This window comes from Notechis scutatus, chromosome 2 (genome assembly GCF_049901735.1).
Source record: "Notechis scutatus isolate UNSWTSFEM ecotype Mainland chromosome 2, rNotScu1.2, whole genome shotgun sequence".
Taxonomy (NCBI): domain Eukaryota; kingdom Metazoa; phylum Chordata; class Lepidosauria; order Squamata; family Elapidae; genus Notechis; species Notechis scutatus.
Window position 1 is genome coordinate 988,740 of NC_142010.1, and position 968 is coordinate 989,707.

Consider the following 968-nt stretch of genomic DNA (forward strand, 5'->3'; position numbering starts at 1 on the left):
ATTCCAGGGGTATGTTTGGGGTGTAATTTGGATGGAGTTTGTCTAGAGTAGTTCTCAGATGGCGACTCATGAGGAGTTCAGCTGCAGACCTATTTGTGGTGGCACAGGGAGTCGTATGCTGGGTTAGGGGGTACTTAGCAAGTCTGGAGTGCCAATCTATGGGCCCAAGCATCTCCAGGACATCCTTAGCAGATCTGACTGCCCTTTAAGCCAGACCATTCCTGGCAGGGTGAAAAGGAGCTGTTAGGGCATGTCTGATTCCTTGGTTAGCTAGGAAAACCTCAAATTCAGAGAAAGTAAACTGGGGGCCGTTATCAGACACAATGGTGTCAATGAGGCCATGGGTGATGAATATTCTCATCAGGGCCTTAATGACAGCTTCTGAAGTTGTGGAGGTCATTAAAGTCAGCTCTACCCATTTAGAAAAAGTATCAACCATCATTAGGAATGTTCGCCCATTAAAAGGGCCAGCCAGATCAATATGCACCCTGGACCAGGAGCCCCCTGAATCTTCCCACGTTCCTGGAGAGGATGCTGGTGGAGAAGGTCTGGTGGCCTGGCATGGCTGACAAGCATTCACCCAGCTAGTAATCTGAGCATCCATGCCCGGCCACCATACAAAACTGCAAGCTAGAGCCTTCATCCTGACAATGCCAGGGTGACCCTCATGCAGGACTTCTGAAACTGAGGTCTGCAACTGGGAAGGTCTGCACTACCCTGGTCCCCAAATAAAGCAGCCTTGCAAAGAAGACAATTCTTGCTGGAAAATTTGGAAAGGCACGAATTTGGAAGAATAAAGGGCTGTGGGCCACCCCCTTCCCACCCAGTCAAGGTCTTGGGAAATTACTTTGTCCTTGGCAGAGTGAGCAGCAATATCAGAGACGGTGATGGGAAGCTTGAGGTCATCGATTCAGAACACAGCATTGGTTGGTGCAGGATCCTAAACTGGAACAGGCAGGGGGCAGCGA